This window comes from Myotis myotis, unplaced genomic scaffold (genome assembly GCF_014108235.1).
Source record: "Myotis myotis isolate mMyoMyo1 unplaced genomic scaffold, mMyoMyo1.p scaffold_m19_p_4, whole genome shotgun sequence".
Lineage (NCBI taxonomy): Eukaryota > Metazoa > Chordata > Mammalia > Chiroptera > Vespertilionidae > Myotis > Myotis myotis.
The window spans coordinates 118,916,921-118,940,720 of NW_023416346.1; positions in this window are offsets into that span (position 1 = coordinate 118,916,921).

The window sequence follows — 23,800 nt, forward strand, 5'->3', positions numbered from 1 at the left end:
ATTAGGATGGCCTGAAAAGGTTAGGGATCACTGATTTAGATCATGTCCTTGGGAGAAAAATGGAAACTGGAAAGGTAGATAGGTGATAGGCAATACACATTTTTTTGTTTGAAGACATGATGTTGCAAAGAAAAACTTTTGTATGGAAATAAAATGAATAAGGTGTCCAGAAGAGTATACTTTTCTCTGTGTATTTGCCAGTCTCTTGGCAATCTTAGAGGATAGGTAGCAATGGAAACTAAGGCAGAGTAGGTTTCTGAAGTATGCTGGGTGAGCAGAGAGCTCCTTTATAAGGCCTTATGACAGGCGCTTGAAATCTCAAGGTTAAGACTGCTTAGGATTATAAAATGGTGAGAATTCGTGTTGTAAATACAATAATTCAAGGAGCAGGGGACCAAATTAGGTTTTCTTTTCTTTATAGAGAGACACAACATTTATGAAGATTTTTGTCATTTTTAGCTACCGTGCACACCCCAGGTAGGATGAGGTTAATTCTCACTCATTTGTTTTATGGCGAAGCAGCATATCTTGCCCCTCAAATTTCAGAGTGAATTGTTCTTTCAGTATCTCATTCACTAGAAAACATTATGCTGGCTGTGTGCTTAGGCTTGTGCTAGAGAAAGTTATGCTCTTTTTTAAAATTTTTTTATTGATTAAGGTACTACAAATGTATCTTTATCCCCCCATTGTCCCCTCAGCCCCCCAGTCTTGCCCTCACCCCCTGTTGTCTGCATCCATTGCTTACGCTTATATGCATGCATACAAGTCCTTTGGTTGATCTCTCCCCCTTACTCCCACCCTCCCCTACCTTCCCTCTGAGGTTTGATGGTCTGATTGATGCTTCTCTGTCTGTGCTCTTTGTTCAAGGAAAACTTTCCCCCTTTAAACTGTGGGGCTATGGTTGTAGTTGATGAGAAACCCATGAAACTGAGTATATTGCTCAAGATCTTTGCAATTCTTAGTTCACATTTTCCTCACTGGATAACATATTTGAGGGTCACATGTACCCATTACTTTGACTTTATGGACTGAGCACAATTGGATTAAAAGTGAGCATAAGTTGCCTGGTGGGAAATGTATCTAGATACTGGATACCTAAAATAGTCGGGGATCTGCTGATTTCATCTTGGTGTCCGCATTGGTCAACTGGTACAGCTACATACAGGGTCTAATTGATAAAGATTAATTATTAGAGCTATGACTGATTTGTGGTGTTTGTCACATGTTGGTGATGGAAGCAGCACACTGACACTACCTATTTGTCATTTCTATTCTAAAGGATAGCAGCTAACTACACGGTTTGATAAAAACAGCTGCTGCAGGGTTTTAGATTATGTTCGTAGGGGGCAACCATTACTTGGTTCCTTCATGATCCATAATATGCAGAGAACAACACAGTAGGGTAGTTGGAAAATGTCTACTGTGTTGTTCTCTGCATATTATGGGGCACAAAGAAACCATCACTATTTTGAAAATGAAAATGTATGTACTATTCACTGAAAAATCCTACTTAGTACTATAATGGCCCAATAATTTTTAGCCTTGTTCCAAAGGAGATAATCAAAAGTTAATGACCAAACTATTTTAAAGGAGCCAAGAAATGAGTTGCTCTAGGAATAAGTTTGAGCATGACAGTGAGAAATCAAACTGCAAAATGCCTCATCGGGCTTTGATATTTTCAAAACTTTGTTTTCATTGAGACCTATAGTTCACTAAAAAAAGTAAAACAAGAACATGAATACTGTTTAATATGTAATGAAAATGCAAAGGAACATGTAGCAAAAGGGAGAGCAGAGGTTCTTCCTCTGAGGCTTACTTCCTCAATGATCTCCTTCATGGAGTTTCTTTCATTAACTGGAATGAATATCTTGATGAAATTAGGCCACTATCCAGCCTTGTGTCTCCTTGAAAAGGGAGAATTTTTTTTTTCTTGTTGAAAGAAAGATATTGATCGTGTTTATGTTTATATTTCTAATGTGTCTATTATGTGTCAGAAAATTATCCAGCATAGGAAATAAGAGGACATTACAAGTCCTTTATTAAAATCCTAGTGAGGACAGAATTTGGAACAGTAGACCCTATTGTTACTCCCTGCATTTCTTCATCCAGAAGTAACTCTGATCTTGGAGTATTGGTGAATGTGTATAAAACTACAGCTCCTCTGGAAATGAGACAATAAAGATGCCTAGAAGGAAGCAGGCCCCAAAGGCAATGTTTTCTTGAATTCAAGGACATTTTCCTGGTGGAGGGGATTAGATGGTAAGTTATGGGAATTGTGTACTAATTCTGACTTAGTGGAAAGCAATATAGTAGTATGTGTAATTCTGAAATATAAATTATTTTGAAGAAAAAGGCATTTAAAAAGTACATCTGAAACTAATATGTCAGCTGTAATTAAAAAAATACAAAATTATTTTAAAAGATACAGTTTTGTTATTTTCAGATAGTCTAACTGTCCAGAGTAGAGGTGTTTTAGGATCTGCTTAATGCATAGCTACCTTGAATTTTCTTAATAACATTAGAGCACATGCAACCAACAAGGCTTGCATAGAATAACTCAGTGCTTTTTGCATGCCCTTGTGGACCTTTTTGTCAAGGGCAGGGGTGAAAGCATAATGGTATGTTTATCACATGAAGGGTTGTTGGTGGACAACTAAACCTTGCAGGAGGGATGTAGAGGGAGACAAGTGGTAAGATGACCTATTCATCTAGGGAAGAAGGATGTACTTAAATGTCTGGAAAAGAATTAGAGTTCTGGTCAAGTGAGCCAAGGTTTAGAGATGTGCTCAATACTTATATGGTACTAAGGTAAAAACTCAATGCTACAAGATCAACAAACATAGTAAGAGTGAGGGCAAGATATTGGGTACCCAGGACTCACCTCATGCATCCATGCTATGGAGTCTACAACAGGACTAATTTCAGGTCCAAATGATGGGACTGATGTTCCTGCCTGGTGTGAGGGAATGGTTTCCAGGAAAAAAACAAAACAAAAACAAACAAACAAACAAACAAAAAAACAGTAATGACTGGAGAAGACAGGGGCCTACATTTTGGCCAATTTTTAGGCTCATTTCTATATTCTCAATAATGTTGCTATTATATAACTTTATTTACCCAAGTTCTTTTCTTGGGCATTGATGCTTAAGTTGGATTTCTGGTACCCAAAACCTTGGTTTGATTTGGCACAAATGGGTACTCTAATTCTTTATTTTCCATGTTGCATCTGGATTTTATAACTATAACTATTTCCTGTTCCTTGAGAACAGGAAACTATCTTTCTAATCTTTGAATTTTGAACCTAAACTCTGTTCCAGGCATCTTAGAGGTTCAGCAGATATCTTTGGGGTGAAGGAATAACTAAATCTTTTCCAGGAGGGTCATCAAATCTTGATTCTTTTGTTCCTTATGTCTTAACATGGCTATCTGTATAGCTGTAGGTGGCTATTTGAAGAGACAGTATGGTTAAAACAATGTTACAAACAAATATGAATCCAAAGTTAAAACACAAATAACAAAGCCTTACAAATCAGATCATGGCAAGATTCTGAAAAGAGGTTTCAGTCGCCTTTGTGATTTATTCAGTGGTGACTAATTTTAGCTTATTAGGGAGGTGAAATAAATTTAACTTTTTTTACAGTTTCCCTGACTGTCCCTAAATCCTTCATGGACTAAACGTTGGTTTTTCTTCTCATTATGTAACTGCCTGAGGGGGCAAAAGGCAACATTAGTTAGTCCAAATACCTTCTGTGCTCTGGAGACCTTAATTGTTCCTCTTGTTTTTTCCTGGATATGTCAAGCCTTATTAAAAAAGAGATCACAAGGTGTCTCGAATGCCTTCTGGAAACTCCAGGTAATATAGGAAATGCTTTTTTATTTTAAATTCTACAAATTCTTTTGAGTTGGTGCATGTGTCGGACCCTCGAAGTGTTTCACCTTTTATTCTTGTCTGTGGTTGGTGTTTCTGTAAGTCTGTCAAACTTACTTACTTTCATCTTTTGTTTATTATTATTTTTATTAATCTTTATTGTTTTTTTTAATATATTTTATTGATTTTTTACAGAGAGGAAGGGAGAGAGATAGAGAGTTAGAAACATCGATGAGAGAGAATCATTGATCAGCTGCCTCCTGCACATCTCTTACTGGGGATATGCCCGCAACCCAGGTACATGCCCTTGACCGGAATCGAACCTGGGACCTTTCAGTCCGCAGGCCGACACTCTATCCACTGAGCCAAACCAGTTTCGGCAATCTTTATTGTTGAAAGTATTACATATGTCCCCCAATTTCCCCCATTGACCTCTCCAACTCACCCCTGGCCCCCCACCCCAGGCCTTCACCTCCCTATTGCCTGTGTCCATGGGTTATGCATATATGCATAGGAGTTCATTGGTTGATCTCTTCCCACCAACCCACCATCCCCTGTCTTCCATCTGAGGTTCGACAGAGCATTATGCTAAGCAAATAAGCTAGTCAGAGAAAGATAAGCATTACATGATCTCACTCATATGTGGAATCTAATGAACAAATTGGACTGATGAACAAAAATATATCCAGAGACATAGAAGCATAGAACACACTTTCATCTTTTTGAAAACTATTTTAAAAAGTAATACACTTCAGCCCTGGCCAGTTTGGCTCAGTGGATAGAGCGTCAGCCTGTGGACTGAAGGGTCCCAGTTTCAATTCTGGTCAAGGGCACATGCCTGGGTTGTGGGCTCAACCCCCAGTGGAGGACTTGTAGGAGGCAGCCGATCAATGATTCTCATCGATGTTTCTGACTCTCTGTCCCTCTCTCTCTCTGTAAAAAATCAATAAAATATGAGATGGTGGCATAGGTAAACACCGGAAATTGCTGCCTCGCACAACCACTTCAAAAATACAATTAAAAGACAAAATGGACATCATCCAGAACCACAGGAAGGCTGGCTGAGTGGAAATTATACAACTAGAAGGAAATAGAAAAGCACACTGAGGCTCAGAGGAGGTGCGGAAGTAAAGTGCAGAGGTATGGAGGCGCACGCAGAAAGGGCTGGCAACTGAGGACACGGCTGTCTTTTTCAATCAGGAGGGAGTCTCAAACTACCAACCACGCTGAACTCCAGTTCTGGGCGAGTCTCTGGGGACCCAGACTCATACGGGGAGAAACTGGGCTGTCTGGCATCTGTTGGAACTCCAGGGCGGCTTTTTCTCAGAGGTGCTTGCAGCAATTACCAGGACACTGAGAAGCAGGGTCTCTTAGGGTAGGACTGAGGAGAAGCCATAGTGTTTGCTCCACCCTGTTGATCCCCTGAAACCTCACCCCACCCAAGCTGTGCACAGAGGCTTTTGCATATGAAAGGCCTGGCCCTTTGCAATCTGAAAATTACCTAACAAACTGCAGCTGGATCAGAGAAACCCAGAACATCCAAAAGAAGGCCCTAGGTCCCACAGCAGCTTGCATTGCTGGGCTCCTGCTGGGTAGTCTCAGGAAGAGGCTAAATTAGCACCTCCTTAGAGATCCAAGAGCCAGTATACCCAGTGGTCAGAGTGGGACCATCCAGATTACAACTCCTCAGATCCATAAGGGACACACTCAGGGGGCAGACTAAGTGAGCACCAAAGCCCCACTGAAGCAAGTCTTGCCCCAGAAGGGTGTCTCCAGCACAGAAGTTCTCCCACTGCAGACACAGCTGACTCTCACTGCCAATTGGCCTGGAGGTCAATTCATCCCAGTGATACCTACAACAATCAAGGCTTAACTACAACAAGACTGTGCACAAAGCCCACAAAGGGGTGCACCAAGAGTGTCCACCTCAGGTAATTGGGGAGGCTGAGCCACTGGGCCCTATAGGACACCTAGCACAGAAAGCCACTCTGTCAACACAGGGAAGCATAAAAAATGTGGAGACAAAGAAACAGGTCACAAATGACAGAAATGGAGGAAAGCAAACTACTGGATATAGAGTTCAAAACCACACTTTTAAGGTTTTTCAAGAATTTTCTAGAAACCACTGATAAACTTAGTGAGACCCTCAAGAAATTTAGTGAGAACCTCGAGGTTATGAAAAAGGACCAACTAGAAATTAAGCATACACTGACTGAAATAAAGAATATTATACAGAGTTCCAACAGCAGACTAGAGAAATCACAAGAATCAAGTCAAAGATTTGAAATACGAAGAAGCAAAAAACACCCAACTGGAAAAGCTAAAAGAAAAAAGAATCAAAAAATATGAAGATAGTGTAAGGAGCCTCTGGGACAACTTCAAGGGTACCAACATCTGAATTATAGGGGTGCCAGAAGAAGAGAGAGCAAGATATTGAAAACCTATTTGAAGAAATCATGACAGAAAACTTCCCCTACCTGGTGAAAGAAATAGACTTACAAGTCCAGGAAGCTCAGAGAACCCCAAACAAAAGGAATCCAAAGAGGACCACACCAAAACACATCATAATTAAAATGCCAAGGGCAAAAGACAAAGAGAGAATCTTAAAAGCATCAAGAGCAAAACAGTCAGTTATCTATAAGGGAGTACCCATACGACTGTCAGCTGATTTCTCAACAGAAACTTTGCAGGCCAGAAGGGAGTGGCAAGAAATATTCAAAGTGATGAATAACAAGAACCTACAACCAAGATTACTTTACCCAGCAAAGCTATCATTCAGAATTGAAGGTCAGATAAAGAGCTTCACAGATAAGAAAAAGCTAAAAGAGTTCATCACCACCAAACAAGTATTATATGAAATGCTGAAGGGTATTCTCTAAGAAGAGGAAGAAAAAGAAAAAGGTAAAGATAAAAATTATGAACAACAAATACACATCTATCAACAAGTGAATCTAAAAATCAAGTGAATAAATAATTTGATGAACAGAATAAACTGGTGAATATAATAGAAGCAGGGGCATAGAAAGGGAGTGGACTGACTATTCTCAGGGGGCGGGGAAAGGGGTGTGGGGGGTGCTGGAAGAGACTGGACAAAAATCGTATACCTATGGATGAGGACAGTGGGGGGGGGTAAGGGCAGAGGGTGGGGTGGGAACTGGGTGGAGGGGAGCTATGGGGGGGGGGGAAGAGAAACAACTGTAATAATCTGAATAATAAAGATTTAATTAAAAAAAATTCTACATGGGTTAAAACTTGAGAAAAAAAAATTCCGTTGTAATATTTAAAACCTCTGGTTCCTTATAGCAAAGAAGTAATTGCAGTTACTGTGAAATGAGTGGACTTAAACATGTCTTACATTGTACACTGTCCTCCTGTTGGTTAAATTAATAAATTCATTTTATTTAAAAATCAATAAAATATATTAAAAAAGTAATACACTTCAGTTATTTAAAATTATGTAAGTATGAATAAGTGAGAACATGAAAACAAATAACCAATAATTTCCATGATTTTTAGTTAATTATTTTTTCTTTTTCCTTCTTTGATAGTTGCATACCCTTTTGTGGGTTTAATAATAATAGAATATAAAATCTATCTATCTATTATCTCTTTACCTAGCTTATACATACCCTGTTTTAGTTCACTTAATTTTATGTTGTGAGCATTTTCCTAAATCATTATTTTTCAAAATCATAATTTTTTAATCAACAAAATATTTCACTCAGCCAATTTCTATGTGTCTGGCACTCTGCTAGATGCTGAGGTTACAGATGTAAATAGGACTGAGTCAATTCCAGTTTTCTTGATGATTATGACATTACAGTGCAATCTCATAAATATTATTGAAATAAGAGGTTGTTCCCAAGGATGTCTCATTGACCATGCCTTCATGCTTGAAGTAAGCATTGTTTGTGATTTATATTTTTTAAACATAAACACTAGTGGGTACAAAGAAGTACATCTAAGATGTTCTCAGTTTTTTTTTTTTCCTGGCCTGTCCTTCTAAAACTCCTGTGTAAACTGAAGTAATCTGAAGAGAGGCCATGCTAACTTCCTGATGACCACAACAGGCAGAAAAGATCCAGCATAGAAGAATAACAGGTCCCCTCTAAAGTGATCTTAAAACTGTGATAGGAATCCTACTCCCCCTTCTAGGGCTATTGTTTATAAGAAAGTCCTTTTGATCCAAGTCTTCCTGTGTTCCTAAGGTGGCCTATGGGTTTGGGTGGGGAGTTCTTACATGAGCCCTCCACATCACTATGTCAGAAGGTATCTACATGTGTACATAAATTCATTAAAATTATTGGATTGATTACAGTTTTTTTCTAAAGTGGCAAAGGACTTCTCAGACAAGTCCCAAAACACCAGAAGCCCCATTGCGACTACTTCCCATTAATAATTCCCTTACCCAGGTAACTAATATCTAACTTGTAACAGTATAGGTATGTTTTATCTTTTTAAAGCTTTACAGAGTTTATTTTATGTCTGTGGGATTCAACCATGTACTTTAGTGAAGTTCTGTGTGGTGGTTTTTTTTTTTTTAATTCTCATTACTGTATACATTTCATTATAATACATACACTGAGTGGCCAGATTATTATGACCACCTGACGTTTGTAGGCAAATTAGCTATAATTTCACGCTGAAGTTGCTAGAAGGACAGACCATTATAAATTGGGAAGCAGATTGTTTACCATGACAGTAGAAGTGATTTTTTCCCGAAGATATGGGTAAACAACGCGATTTAACAGCCTTTGAACGTGGGATATATATACACTGAGTGGCCAGATTATTATGACCAACCCATCAGTACTTCGTTAGGCCACCTTTGCTTTCAATACTGCGGCGATTCTTCTTGGCATGGCATTGACTCCACGAGATGTTGTAAAGCGATGCGAGGAATCTGACACCCTGCCTGATGAATAGCACTGTCCAGTTCTGTGAGACTTGATGGTTGTAGAACCAGCTGCCTGATGGCTCTTTTAACTTCGTCCCACAAATGCTCAATTGGTTTGAGATCTGGTGATTGTGGAGGCCACCTAAGCAAGGTAAAGTCTCCCTCATGTTCTTGAAACCACTCCTGCACAATAGGAGCACCGTGGCATGGCACATTGTCTTGTTGGAAGAAGCCATCTCCATTGGGATACGCCATCGACATGATAAGATGAACTTGATCAGCAATGATACTTAGGTATGTTGTGCTATTCAGACGTTGTTCCACACGAATTAAAGGGCCCAAATCATACCAGGAAAACATGCCCCAAACCGTAACACTGCCCCCACCAGCTTGAAGGGTTGTACTCATGCATGTAGGGTGCATGCTTTCATGCTGTTTCTGCCAAATTCTCACTCTGCCATCTGCATGATGCAACTGGAAACATGATTCATTGGACCACATGACTTTTTTCCAATGCTCGACTGTCCAATCCTTGTGTTCCTCTGTGAATTGGAGACATTTTATATTGGTACAGCAAAGGTGTTCGAACAAGCCTTTGGCTTCCATATCCCATATGATACAGTGTACAGCTAATTTGCCTACAAATGTCAGGTGGTCATCATAATCTGGCCACTCAGTATGTATATATATCCCATGTTCAAAGGCTGTTAAATCATGTTGTTTGCCCATATCTTCAGAAAAAAATCACTTCTACTGTCATGGTAAACAACCTGCTTCCCTACTTATAACGGTCTGGCCCTCTAGCAACTTCAGTGCGAAAATATAGCTAATTTGCCTACAAACGTCAGGTGGTCATAATAATCTGGCCACTCAGTGTTAATCACATTTTCTCCCATCCTACTATTGAGAAACATTAAATTTTTTTCTAGTTGCAATACAACTTTTGTTTATGAAAACACACACACACAAAACCCACAAAACAAAACAACACAAAAACCTAGGCAATGACCTGATTGGCCTGGCGGCCGTTGTCTGCCACCCTCTGCCCCTCCCCTATCTATGTGCTCTCTGGAGCAGTTCTAGGACATATCCATGGATAACACCAACATCTAAAGGGGAGAAGACCACCCAAGAGACTGAACAAGAATAAGCAAAAAATATGGGAGGAAAACAATTCCTATTGCTGAGTCAAATTGTCTCTTAAAAATACAAATTCAAATTTATTGTTAAATGTAGCCCAGATTTCTCCAGGTGATAGCACCTTGAGATGTTTTTTCTTTATTTTTTAATTTTTAAAATTAAATTTATTGGGGTGATATTGGTTAATACAATTACATAGGTTTCAAGTGTCCAATTCTATAATACATCGTCTGTGTATTATATTGTGTTTATCATCCAAGGTCAAATCTCCTTCCATCACCATAACTTTGACCTCCTTTAGTCTCTACTACCTGCTACCTCCCTTTCCTCTGGTAACCACCATTCTGTTGTCTGTTTTATGAGCTTTTGAGTTTCTTAAGAATAGTGTTGCAATAAAAAGGCTTGTAAATATACAATATACATGCATTTCTGTTGAGTATATAATAGGAGCAGAATTATTGAGACATAAGGAACCTTACATATTAAGCTTTGGTAGATACTAGCTAACTGGTTTTCAAAGTGCTTATGCCAACTTACATACCCACGACCAATGCATGGGAATTCTAGCTGCTCCATGTCCTTGCCAATGCTTGATATTGAGCATATAGATTTTTTTTTTAAATCAGAGTGTTTACAGGAAATAATCAAGCTTTAAAATTTAGGGCAGTATGTTCTGACAGCTTTTAATCATCTTTTTGTTAATAATGTTTAATGAGAGGACATAAAACTAGATACTTAATTAAGATTCCATTCCTATTAACAAAACAAAGAAGTTATTTCAAAAATTAATAGTGTTTCTATGAGGTCGTCTTTTTTTCCTTTCCTCTGAACAGAATTCAGGCACAAATATTAGTTTTCCCCAATGTTCACTTCACAAATAGCTAATGGTAGCAAATAAACAGCTGCAATCCCTTTTGACTCTTTGGAAAATGGCTCATCTTAGCTCTGCTAAGAGAGCATGATGACAGTAAGTCAACTGAGAAGTGAAATTTACATGTCTGTCATTTATCCTTGCCACAGCGATAAACTTGTGACAGAAAATCACCAATTACATTAAGCTAGGTTCTGAAGGCACTTTTTTCCTGCTGCAATATCTTTTTCTTCTTTGACTCAAGTTCTTGAAGAGATTTAAAGGACCAAGTCTCCAGACCTAGGCAGAAATCTCTACCTGGGACTTGGTTAGAAATGCAGAATCTATATTATAGCCAAAGCTGCATTTGAATCTGCATTTTTAACAAGATCCCTAGGGTATTTGTGTGCACAGCAAAGTCTGAAAAGCAGGGTTAGCACTCCATGTGCTACTTTGGGGAAAAAAGGGGGGTGGGCAAATACTCAGTCTTCAAAGGTCTTTCATTAAAATGGATGCAGGGGTCATCTAGCCTTTTCTGTAAAGGGTCAGATCCCAAATATTTGGTGCTTTGCAGGCCACATGATCTGTGCCCAAGCTACTCATCTCTATAGCCTGAAAATAGCCATGGGCAATATGTAAACAAATGGGTGTGGCTGTGTTCCAATAAAAATTTATTGTTGGACAAAATTTGAATTTCATATGTTTTTAAGTTTCACAAAATATTCTTCTCTTTTTTATTTTTATTTTTCAGTGATTTAACCAGGTAAAACTCAGTCTTAGTTCATGGGATGTGCAAAAATAGACAGTGTGCTGGATTTGGCTTGCCTGCCATAGCTTGCTGATTCTTATTCTAGGGTTTGAATTGTTAGTAGACTCTATGAGAGCAGAGACTTTTTCTTGGTTTTGCTGTTGCTTCTCTAACCCTGGCACAGAGCCTATGCTAGAAAATATTTGTAGGATGAAATTGCCATTTTTAAATTGTGCAGCTCTGCAGAAATCCCAAGTTGAAGTTTAGAGGGCTTTATTTCTTTATTATTTCATTTATAGGTATCATATGCCTACTATGTGTTCTGCATTGTGCAAAAATAGATAATGTGTACTGGACCTGATGCCAGCTACTCAGGAGAAAAACCTCATTAACTTGTTATCTTAGACTGCAAATGTCCTACATTCAGTACACTGGGTATTAGTATAGCAAATGCATGCATCTATGAATAGTGACAATTATTATCTGTCAGGCATTCTGATGAGAAAATCAGGAGCATGACTTAACAATGAAGTGGGAGATATATATGTTCCCTTTCCCATGGGAAATAATAGAAAATCTAACCTTTCTTTAGGTAATGCGCAATAAATTATGTATAAGTGCAGAATTATAAACAAGTCACATCTCAGTCTGCAACATGAGCTGATATATGCTGGTAACATTTGAGGGTTCTTTTATCATTATCATTCTTAAAGTAGTCAACGAATAAAATTTATAAACATTCACAAAAGAATAAAGAAGAAATTATCCAATAAGAGTATCACCAAGATTACCAGACTTGACAGTATTTAATTGCATCTTTCCTCTCTTCAGCATCTCATTCTATAGTTAGGAAATAACAAAACTACAAACTTTGGAACCCAAACTAATGGTATTATATCCTTGATGTGTTATTTAATGACCATATGACTTTAGGCTATCACTTAATATCTCCATGCCACAGTATTCTCATCAGTAAAATAATAATATTCCATTGTGTGTACACACACACACACACACACACACACACACACACATTTCCCTTATTCATCCACCAAGAGACATTTAGATTATTTGCATGTCTTGGTTATGATAAATAATGGTGCAATGAACATGGGTGTGTAAATATCCCTTTGAGATTGTAATTTTACTTCTTTTGGATATATATCTCAAAAACACAAGAGGCCCAGTGTACGAATTTGTGCACAGGTAGGCCTATCTGGCCCACCTGCCGTGGAAGGTTGGCCAGCTGGCCCCACCCCCATCGGGCTGGTTGGCCTGCCACAGTGCACATCATAGCGACTGGTTGTTCTGGTTGTTCTGGTCATTCCAGTCACTTGGCTTCTATATAAATAGATTTTAAGAATTGGGAATAGGGTTAGGGTTTTGATTTGCATTTCCCTGATGATTAGTGAGGTTGAGTACCTTTCCTGTACCTGTTTTTAGGAAAATGTCTCTTCAGGTCCTTTGCTCATGTTAAAATTGGATTATTTGTGTTGAATATAACACAAAAAATCTTGGATTTTTTGCTATTGAGTATAAGTTATATATTTTGGATAGTAGCTCCTTATCAAATATATTGTTTGCAAATATTCTCTACCATTCTCTAGGTTGTCTTTTCATTTTGTTAATTGTATCTTTTGCTGTGCAGATGCTTTTAAGCTTGATGTAGTTCCTCTTCATTTTTATCAATATAGCTGTCTAACTTTTTTTCCTATGCTTTTTTTCCCAAAGATTTTTACATTTTCAGATCTTACATTTAAGTCTTTAAAGCATTTCAAGTTAATTTTTGCAAGCATTTTAAGATAGGGGTCTTGTTTCATTCTTTTGCATGTAAACATCCAGTTTTCACAATAAAATTTGTTGAAGAAAATAACTCTTTTCATTAACTATTTTTTTGTTTTTATTTATTTTTATTTTTAATTCTTTTTTGTTTAAAGTATTACATAAGTCTCCTTTTTCTCCCATTGACCTCTCCCCGGCCACCCCTCCTCCCCCTAGCACATGCCCTCACCCCCCCCCTACTGTCTGTGTCCATTGGTTATGCTCATATGCATGCATCCAAGTCCTTTGGTTGAACTCTTACCCCCTCTCCCACCACCTTCCCTCATAGGTTGGACAGTCTGTTTGATGCTTCTGTGACTCTGGTTCTAATTTTGTTCATCAGTTTATGTTGTTCATTACATTCCACAAATGAGTGAGATCATGTGATATTTATATTTTTCTGACTGCCATTAACTATTCTTGACTCAATTGTCAAAGATTAGTTGACCATTTATGCATAGCTTTACATAGGGCTCTTGATTCTGTTCTATTGGACTTTGTGTCTGTTTTTATGCCAATAGCACACTGTTTTGATTACTATAGCTTTGTAGTATAGTTCAAAATCGAAGTGTGATGCCTCCAACTTTGTTCTTTACCAAGATTGCTTAGGGTATTTGGGGTCTTTTGCAGTGCCTTATGAACTTTAGGATTTTTTTTCTATTTCTGTACAAAGTGCTATAGAATCTTGATGGAGATTGCATTAGATCTAAAGATGGCTTTGCATAGTACAGGACATTTTAACAGTATTAATTATCCTGATACATAAACATGGGATATCTTTCCATTTATTCTTGTCTTCTTCATTTTCTTTCATACGTGTCATGTTTTTGATTGTACAGATATTTCACCTCCTTGGTTAAGGTAGTTCTAAATATTGTTTTATGATATTGTAAAAGAGATTTTTTTCTTTATTTCTTTTTTCAGAGTTCTTTGTTAATGCATAGAAGTGAAACTGATTTTGTATATTGATTTTGTATCCGGCAACTTTATTGATTTTGGTTATTGATTCTGACAATTTTTTGTCAAGTCCTTAGGATTTTCTCTATATAAAATATGTCATCTTCCTATATGCACCTCTATGTTCATAGCAGCACAATTCACCATAGCTAAGATCTGGAAACAGCCTAAGTGCCCATCAGTAGATGAATGGATTAGAAAACTATGGTACATCTACACGATGGAATACTATGCTGCTCTAAAAAGGAAGGAACTCTTACCATTTGCAACAGCATGGATGGAACTGGAGAGCATTATGCTAAGTGAAATAAGCCAGTCAATGAAGGAAAAATACCACATGATCTCACTCATTCATGGATAATAGAGACCATTATAAACTTTTGAACAATAATAGATACAGAGGCAGAGATGCCTCAAACAGATTGTCAAACTGCAGCGGGAAGGCCGGGGAGGGTTGGGGGGCAGGAGGTAGGGGGGTAAGAGATCAACCAAAGGACTTGTATGCATGCATATAAGCATAACCAATGGACATAAGACACTGGGGGATAGGGGAGGCTAGGGGACTGTCTAGGGCGGGGGGGAAAAATGGACACATATGTAATACCCTTTGTAATACTTTAAGCAATAAAAAAATAAAAATAAAATAAAAAAATAAAAAAAATTCATAAAGATGATACATAAATAAAAAAAATATGTCATCTTCCAACAATGTCATCTTCGTCCTTTCTCATTTAGATACTTTTATTTTTCTGGCCTGATTGCTCTGGCTATGACTTCCAGTACGATGCTCAATAGGAATAGTGAGAGTGGGCACCATTGTGTTGTTCTTAATCTTAGAGGAAATTCATTATATGATTTTTCTTTCATTCTATTAATGTGATATATTACATTTATTTATTTGCATATGTTGAACCATACCTATATCCCAGGAATGAATCCCATTTGATCATCGTGTGTCATCTTTTTATTGCCCTGTTGAATTTGGTTTACTAATACTCTTGAGAATTATTACATCTGTATGTATCAGGGATATTGACCTGCAGTTTTCTTTTCCTTGTAGTGTTCTTATCTGGCTTTAGTATCAGGATAATGCTGGTCTTGTAAAATGAATTTGAGAGTGTTGTCTCCTCAGTTTTTTTTAAGGAGTTTGAGAAGAATTGTTCTTAATTTTTCTTTAAGTATTTGATAGAATTCACCTTTAAAACCATTTTGTTCTCTGCTTTTTTGTTGTTGTTGGGAGGCTTTAGTTACTGGTTCAATCTCCTTCTTCATTATTGGTCTGTTCAGATTATCTATTTATTTATGATTCATTCTTGATAGGTTATATGTTTCTAAGAATTTATACATTTCTTCTAGGTTCAATTTGTTGGCATAAAATTATTCATGGTAGTCTTATGGCCCTTCTCTTGTGCTATTAGTTGTAATGTCTCCTCTTTCATTTGCAATTTTATCTGACTCCTCTATTTTTTCTTGGTTAGTCTAGCAAAAGGTTTGTTAATTTTATCTTTTCAAAGAACCAACTCTTAGTTTTATTCATTTTTCTATTGTTTGCCTATTCTGTATTTCATTTATTTCCACTCTAATCTTTCTTATTTCCTTTTTCTGCTAACTTTTGGCTTAGTTTTTTCTAGTTCCTTCCAGTGATATTTTAGGTTCTTTATTTGAGATCTTTGTTTTTTTCTTAACATATGCATTTATATGTATAAATTGTTCCTTTTAGTTCATCCTATAAATTTTGATATGTTATCCTTCCATTTTTATTTGTTTCAAGATATTTTTTATTTCCCTTTTGAGTTCTTCTTTGACAGACTGGTTGTTTACGTTGACTTGTTTTATTTTCACATATTTGTGAATTTTCCAGTGTTCTCGTGTTATTGATCTCTTATTTCACACTATTGTGATTTGAAAAGATATTTTATATAATTTCTCTTTTCTTGATTTTGTTGTGACTTGATTTGTGGAGTAACATAGAATCTATCCTAGAAAATGTTGTATGTGCACTTGAAAAGAATATATAAATATTGTTTTATATATGTCTGTTAGGTCTCTTTGGTCTGTAGTGTTGGTGAAAAATACTATTTCTTTATTGATTCACTGTCTGGATGATCTATCCATGGCATAGAGTGGGGTATTAAAGTCCCCAACTATTATTGTATTATTATTTATTTCTCATTTTACTTCTGTTAGTGTTTGCTTTATATATCTAGTATATATATGTAAATATATCCTATATAATAAAAGGCTAATATGCAAATTGACCGAATGGCAAAACAACTGATTGCTATGATGTATTCAATGCAGGAGCTGCCCCCTGATGGTCAGTGCACTCCCACAGGGGACGTGCCGCTCAAGCCTCTCCCGCCTCCATGGCAGCTCTAATGATGTCCAACTGTGGCTTAGGCCTGCTCCCCGTGGTCCTAAGTCATCAGCTGGCCATCCCCTGAGGAGGGCTCCCATAGTACTAAAGGGTGCAGGCCAGGCTGAGGGGACCCCCCTGCCCCAGTGCATGAATGTCATGCACTGGGCCTCTAGTATTTATGTATTTCCACTGACTTTTGAATGCTTGTCCCTTTTAAACAGCATAAGTTTTCCTTTTATTAAAAACATACTACATTCTCATATATTTTAGGGTCCACTTTAAAACAAAATCTTCCATTATATTGATTCATGTTCTATTTTTTAAAAAATATTTATAAAATTCATTTTATGAGCTAGACATATTGTTTTAATTGTTGCAATTTTAAGATGTGTTTAACATAAGGAAAGTTCTCTCTTTTTGAAACCATTTTTTTACCAAAAAATTAATTACTTCAGAGGATATTCTTACATTTGAGTTTCATTGTGTTAATAATAAAATCTATATTATGATTACTTAAATTTATTAATTTGAAGCAATTTACTTATTTTCATGATTCCCCCTTTATAGGCAGATCACAATATATGTCTCCATTTATGCAAATAGTATTTTCTGGCCCTCCAGAATACGTATATTCAAGATTATCTGAGATATTTATGTATTTTGTTGTTATTATTGAGTAGCTATTACTTGTTGATAAATAGAATATTTTATATTTTCTATAACTGTTCTGTATTTTGTGACTTAATTAAACTTTGTCTCATTTTAAGAAATTTTTAGTGGATTATCTTTTGTTTTATATGAAACTTTTAGTCTCTTTCTAAATGATATAATTGTTCTTATTGTATCCTGTTTAATTACATTGTCAAGCACTTACAGATTACTGAAAAGTAAGAAGGTAATTAAAAGAGACACTTTTATTTAGGAATTAATGGGATAGTTTATGTGTTCATTAATAATTAATTTAATTTTTTTCTTTTAACTAAAATGAGATCACATTCTTCTCATTTTTGTTTAGCAAGAAATATTTCAGAAACACTGAATTTTATAAAAAAAAGTCTCCTTGACACATAGTTTTTCTTCTTTGACTTTTCTATGTGATATATAATTAATATTGGACTTATGTCATAGTACATTCTAGTGAAAACTCTACTTGTCATATTGTCTAATATTTGAAGTTGCTGAAATTTTTACTAGTACTTAATGTAGAATTTTGTGATAATCTTCGTAAGTATGATTGGGCTCTAATTCACTTTTCTGTGTGTGTGTGTGTGTGTGTGTGTGTGTGTGTGTGTGTGTATCCTGGAGTTATTTTAAAAGAATAAATAAAATTATAAGATGGTACATCTTGCAATCCAGGTAATATTAGAATTGAGGAAATAATATATTATTTGTTCTTATTTAAAGATAAGAAACCTGATGCAGAGAGATTTGAAATAACTTGCAACTAGTAGTCGGTAGTATAAAGATTTGAAATTGCATGGCTCCAGAGTTTTGGCTCCCACCCAGTGCCCCACACTGCTATAAGCTTTCCACAAGCTCCTTTACTGCATCTCTTACTCTTAGCATCTCATGCTGACTGGATTCTGGCACATTCGGCTGCTCTAAGCTTTATTACTTACTGATAATAGCATGCCTTCTTGGACTTTCTGAACCTCATATCATTGATACCTGCATGCTGTGCTCATTTCCTGTGCTGTTCGAGGCTCTTGAAGTCCAGAGTTAATCCTCAGGCCTGTCCTACTCCTATTCCCTGCAACTAACTCTGTGTCTTTATCCCTCAGTCTTAGCTTGGCTTCCTGTGTCTGACTTCTGCTTTCCTTGTGTAATTCGCTTGTTGCCTCATATATTTCGATACCAAAAGTGATACCAAGAAGGAGATATAATAATGAGGGTTTCCACAAAAGTGCCCCACAGGGATTCTGATTAGCACATCAATCTGTTAGTGGCATAGTAGTATAGAATAGAGATAGATTCAAGTATTCCCGCATTTGTCCACTTACATGCAAGCACAATAGTGGTTCGATTGATGTATATTCTCTCTGCAAATTCGTAAATACCATCAAAATACTAAACTAATGATTTCCCTAAGTGTGGGGGCGGGGTGCAGGGACCTAGTCTTGTATTCTTTAGCTTCCCTTGCACTTAACACAGATTCATCCATGTAGTGGGTGCTCAGTACATCATTGCCTTGCAGTGCATTTAGTTTCAAGGAATTATAGTATATCCCCCTTCCACTTATTTTTCAGCTTTTCTGAAGTGTCATTTTCTGTCTAGGTGGGAAAATTTACTATAAACAGAACACTTGCTTTCTGATCGGGTGTATTCTATATAATAAGAGGGAGAAAGTTTTCTCAGTGTGGCCTCAAGGGCAACTCTCTGGATAAGGATGATGACTCATCCTCCCAGGGTCTTCCTGCTGAAGTGCTGCAAATACATACACTCTGCAGAGGATGCAGAATACTGTGGTGCGGATAAGAGAAAGCCCTGCCCTGTTGGACAATGAAGCTCTGCAGTTATAAAACTGTCAGCTGCAGCTGCGAAATCCCTTCAAAAGGGAGAATCAAAGGATTAAGTAGTACCCCGGGGTGTTCTGCCACTTTAAAACAGTACAAGCTTATTTGCTTAAAATCCTAAGTATTTGCTTAATTGCAGAGCCTGGAAGGTAACATTGAAATGCAGACATAATAACAAAACATCAGTGCTAGAAAGCTAAGGATCTTGGTGAAACCTATCAACAGTGCTGCACCAAAATTGGTATTTGGCTATATTTATGCAAATAGCGTAGTTTCTGATATTGCTTGTAATTATACAACAATTATTGGGAAATATAAGAAAATAGTTTTGTCTCTCAGCCTAGATGGTAAACCATTATTGAACATTTTCTTTAGGGGTGAGAACATAAGGGATTGTAGGTCCAAAGAGCTACCTATGTCCTTTACTGACTTGCCAGTATTTGTCGTGTCAGGGGTGTAGGTGGGATAGGGGATGGGTCTATGGATGGAGACGAGCCTGAAGGAAGCCACAATCAGTGGGAGAGCAGGTTTGTAAGCACAGGGTGACATAAGAATATATGAGAGACTGTTACGTAGGGGAGGGGACAACAGTGATCAGAGAAAAGGTGGATAGTGAGCTGTGTTTGGAAGGACAGGCTAGAGTTTACTGGGTGAAGAAAGGGGGAATTAAATTGATTATTCCAGATAAGGTGAGCAACATCTGCAAAGGAACCAAGTGTGAGACACTTGTTACCTTTGGAGAGCTATATGTGAAATTGTTCTGTATAGCTGCAGCTTAAAAGGGAGGAGTGGTCAGGCTGAAGTGGAGAAAAGGCAGATCATGAAAGATCATGTATTGGGTTAGGTTCCCCCCCAGAAATGGGCCCTGAGATAAGGACTCGAGGGCCAGTGGTTCATTTGGGCCATGATCCCAGGAAGCACTGGCAGAGTTCATGATTTATCCAGAGACCTTGAGGGGGCCCTCTTAAGGAAGTGGCTAATTGGTCATGATCACATAGCTGGAACACCATGGAGAGTGAAGAGGAGTGGAGGGGAGAGGGAGAGGAACCAGGTCATTTCACCTCCCAAACTTTTTGGTTCTTGGCTCCTGTGTTAGTCCTCTTGTGGTTCACTGGTGCTTGTTTTCTGAATGTTAGACCTGTGGATGTCCTTGACATTCACAATGTTCAAATTGTCCAGACTTGCCTGGCTGCTGGAAAACCAATCCATGTAATTGTTCTGACCTTCACTATTTTTTTCCAGACTCCAAGTGCCTAAATGTCTTAATCCTTAGATAGGCCAAGGCATTTCTATACAGGCATATTTCTTTTATTTTTAATACATTTTATTTTAGAATAGTTTTAGACTTACAGAAAAATTATGACATATTATAGAGTTCCCATATACTTCACACCCAATTTCCCCTATTATTAACATCTTACATTTGTATTGAACATTTGTCACAATTAACAAACCAATATTGGTACATTATTAATAACAAAGTCCATACATTTTCAGATTTCTTCAGTTTTTCATTAATGCCATTTTCTGTTTCATTATCCTTCTAGGATACTACATTCCATTCCATCATCAGTCCTTAGGTCCCTATGAGTTCTGACAGTTTCTCAAACTTTGCTTGTTTTTGATAACCTTGACAGTTTTGAGGAGTACTATTCAGGAATATTGTAAAATTTCCCTCAGTTGGTGTTTTCTGATGTTTTTTCTTATTATTAAATTAGGGTTATGGAAGATCACAGAGGTAAAGTGCCTTTCTCATCACATCACATCACATCACATCAAGAATGCATGCTGTCAACATGACTTATGCCTGATGATATTGACCTTAGTCACCTGGCTGAGGTAGTGCTTTCCAGGTTTCCTCCACTATAAAGCTACTCCCTCCTCCTTTTTAATACTGTGCTTTTTGGAAGGAAGTCACTGTTGGTGATTCCTTTCTTTGATTTTCTTTTATTTCTTCTTTTACTTTAGTAGCTGGAAGTTTTTAAATATAAACTATCTATATAAAAGGCTAATATGCCAAGTGTCCCCTCGGGAGTTCCATTGCTCGCTATGACGTGTGCTGACCACCAGGAGGTGGTGTGGAATGAAGGAAGGCCCCGGCTGGCAGCTGGAAGGTCCTGATCAGCCCTGATGGCCTGCCACGCCTAGGGACCCTACCCGTGCACGAATTTCATGCACCTGCCCTCTAGTATATAGAACAATATAGTGGATCCATATATACTCAGCACAAAATTTCAACACTTAGCACATCATGCTAATTCTTATTTTATTTATGTGGGTGGTCTCAAATTTTAGCATGCACCAGAATCAGTTGGAGATCTTGTTAAGACACAGACTTCTGGACTTCACCCTTAGGGTTTCTGGTTCAATAAGTCTGGATTGGTACCCAGGGAATTTGCATCCCTAACAAGTTCTCAGATGATACTGATGTCGCTGGTCCAGGGACCACACTTTGAGAACCACTGACCTATTACCTCTCTCTAAACTAGCTCTCCCTTCTCCAATTCATTATTTTTAAGTAAATCTCAGGCATAATTTGTGTTATCTTTAAATATTTAATGTGTATCCCTAAATCTAAGGACTTTTAAAAACAAAATTGCCATATCATTTTCTAATAAAATATTAATCATTCTAACGTCATCAAATATCCCCTTTGTGCTCAAATTTACATGGTTGTTTCTTAAATGCTTTTAGACTTCCAACCCAAACAAGCTCTACATGTTGTATTTGCTTGATATACCTCTAAATTCTTTTAAAATCTATTGTAGGGGTTGACAACGTATGATTCATAGCCAGTTTTTTAAAAATAAATTTTTATTGGCATACAACCATACCCATTTATTTACAATTATATATGGCTCCTTTCTACCTATAATAGTGGAGTTAAGTGGTTGTATCAGAGGCTTTATGGCCTACAAAGTACAAAATATTTACCATTTGTTCCTTTACAGAATAAGTTTACTGATCCCTTTTCCCTATGCCCTTTCTCCTCCTCCTCCTCCTCCTCCTCCTCCTCCTCCTCCTCCTCCTCCTCCTCCTCCTCCTTCTCCTCCTCCTCCTCCTTCTCCTCCTCCTCCTCCTCTTTCTCCTCTTCCTCCTCCTCCTCTTCCTTTTCCTCCTCCTCCTTCTCCTTCTTCTTTCTTTTTAAATACATTTGTTGAAAAAACTAGGTCATTTTTTCCCATAGGCTTTCCCATATTCTGGATTTTTCTGAATGCATCCCCTTCCTATTGTTGTTTTTCATGTTCCTCTGTTTCCTGTATTTCTTGTAAACTGATAGACAAACCAAGAAGCTTGAGCAGATTCAGGTTCAACATTTTGGCAAGAGTTAATCAATGACTTTATATATTGTCAGTAAGATCCATTCATTGTGAAGTTCATAATCAGGTTCTCACCTAATGATTTTAATAGTTATTAATCATCATTGCTTAGATTCATTATTTTATTAGGCATTGCAAAATTATTATACGATAGTTTTGTCATTCCTTTTAATTTAATAAGTGGAAGACTTTTATAAATGAGAAATTTTCCTCATTAGCTATTTAATTATAGTTTTGTGAAAGAAAGGCAGGAAAACTGCTTGATTCTGTCCCATCAGTTACCAATTTCAGAATAATGAGTAGGTTCACTAACACCTCCAAAGGTAAGCATTGAGTATTTTTAACTATCATATGAATGACTGGAATATTTTTAACAGCTTTATTGAAATTTAATTTACATACTAAAAAAATTCACTACTTTTGAATGTACAATTCAATGGTTTTTAGTTTGTCTACAGAGTTGTGTCACCTTTCCATTATCTCAAAAAGAAACCTTATATGCCCTAACCGGTTTGGCTCAGTGGATAGAGTGTCGGTCTGCAGACTGAAGGGTCCCAGGTTTGATTCTGGTCAAGGGCATGTACCTTGGTTGCGGGCACATCCCCACTAGGGGGTGTGCAGGAGGCAGCTGATCGATGTTTCTCTCTCATCAATGTTTCTAACTCTCTATCCCTCTCCCTTCCTCTCTGTAAAAAATCAATAAAATATATTAATAAAAGAAAGAAAGAAGCCTTATGAATACATGGATTTTTAGAGTGTATTTGATAAGTTTTAATCCATTTTAGTGGTGTTCTTTTGAGACTCCCAACTGTTCCATTTTTGGTCAGTGGGAGCTCTTTTGAGATTGGTTCCTATATTGGAGTATTATGAAAATGAAGTGATAAAATAATTTTCAAGATTATTATACTCAACAGATGCTACATAGTGATAATAGTGGTTATCAATCTTGGGTACATATTAGAATCACAAGAAGAACCTTAAGGTATCTTGGTGTGCAATCCATTCCCTATATTAATGACAGCAGAATCTCTGCAGGTGATACCCAATCATCACCACTTTTTCAAAACCCCTAGGTGGATTCCAATGTGCAACCAAGTTGAGCAAGCAATGAACTTTGTGAATATGAATTAATCTTCCCTACTTCTTCCCCTGTTTCCATACACCCTACCCAGCCTTGTCTCTCTTAATCCTCTGTTCTTATCTTGGGCAACTTTATCACTTTTTTGCCCAGTTGCTCAAACTAGCTGCCTTAGTCATTTGTTTCTTTCCAAAGAATTTTTTAATAGAAATGCCTGGCTCAGATTTGTATTATACAAAGATACTTCTG